The sequence below is a fragment of the Arachis ipaensis genome, chromosome B03, assembly GCF_000816755.2.
Source record: "Arachis ipaensis cultivar K30076 chromosome B03, Araip1.1, whole genome shotgun sequence".
NCBI classification, from domain to species: domain Eukaryota; kingdom Viridiplantae; phylum Streptophyta; class Magnoliopsida; order Fabales; family Fabaceae; genus Arachis; species Arachis ipaensis.
In genome coordinates this window covers 20,981,622-20,983,341 of record NC_029787.2, presented here as the reverse complement: position 1 = coordinate 20,983,341, position 1,720 = coordinate 20,981,622, and positions in this window count along the sequence as shown.

Below are 1,720 nucleotides of genomic sequence, written 5' to 3'. Positions count from 1 at the left end.
ATTAAAAATTTCATAAAAAAATATTTTTTATTTCTTAAAAATAATTATTTCAAGAAAAAGACTCAATTTTCTGTAATTTTGTTCCTATATATTCTTGCCTTGCTCTTATTATAAACTACTTTTGATTTATAATTGACGGTCTATGTATAATTGAAAAATAGATTCTCTTAAATTTTTTTTTCAACTGAAAATGTAAATTATGATTTATAATTTTTTAATATTTTTTCTTTTGTTATGAAATGTATAATAAGAGATTATACTTTATATCTTGAAGTGTAAAATTTTTTTTTGAGAGAATTTAATTTCTGTATAATTATTAATTGATAATAAGTATAAAATCGCACATGCAAATAGAAAATTGGTTGACTCACCACATTAAAAATTAAGCAAGTATTTTGTGTAAGCTATCTATCATTCTAATAATTTTTGCTAACCTGTAAGCAATTACATGATTAATTAACAAAGTATTTGATCAATGTAACAAACTTCATCCATATCATCATCACTTATCATGATGACTAATTAAACTAAAAATTAAACTTCAATCTGTATCAGACTTTTAAGATGATGGGCAACATATAGATCCAAATCTCTAACCTACTTTTTTAATATAGAAATTTATCTTCTTATTATGATAAGCCATCCATGCCTTTTATGTTTAAATTAAAAATTGGATACATAGAAGAGTTCAATTGAAGCACGAGTTACATTGAGTTGGTCAATCACACAATTTAAAGTCCATATAATATTGCAAAATTGGTGGTCTTAATATCTACGAACTATATATCCTATTAGTATTTAGCTTCAACGAACTATGATTTTAAATTACAATTGCAAATGTGTTATATTACCAATTGATTCTCTTTTTATTTTTTTTAAATTACTCTTAATATCTAAATTGTCATCATCATTATTTTACACTCAACGTTTGTTAATATTTTCAAATATATCTAGGAAACAATATATGTAAATTTTATATAATTTAAATATTAAAAGCAAAATTACAAAATTTCAATAATATCACCCTTAAATTCAACTCTAAAAACCATGGTTAGGAGAATCAGATCAAATTGGTCAAATCAATTAGATTGACTCGGAATAGGAAGTTGTTAAATCCGTTTTGTTTAGGCAAAAAATTAGTTGACAATGAATTAGTCAAAAAACCAGAAAAAAAAATCAAAGAATTAATTAATCGATCGAACCAATATAATTTTTTAGTAAATAATTAATTTAAAATAATAAAATAAAAATTTAATTTTTACTAAAAATTATATTTTATATATAAATATATTATTTTATTAGATTAAAACTGATTAAATTTAATTAAATTTTGTATTTTATCGATCTAATGATTGGTTCGATTTTATAACGGCCTAAAAACTAAAGGATCGAAATTAAGAATGGAAAGATAATTTTTGTTTAAGAGGCGCATGTGTAAAGGGGGGTGAGGTAAGCAGTGCAAGTTTTGTGTTAGGGAAAATATCCACGTAATGCAAGGTGCTTTCACTTTCGGTGTAATGGCTAATACCAAAGGGGATTTGAAACATATATGAAAACCACTCTGATCTGGGATTTGCATTGTCCTCACAAAGTCAACACCAAACAACGCTGTCTTTCTAAACAGGTCGGCGAGAATCGGCACCGGTGCTGGTCCACACATACAAACATCTCCATCATTTTGTTCTTCCATTATTATTCTAATTATTTTAATAATGCTGAT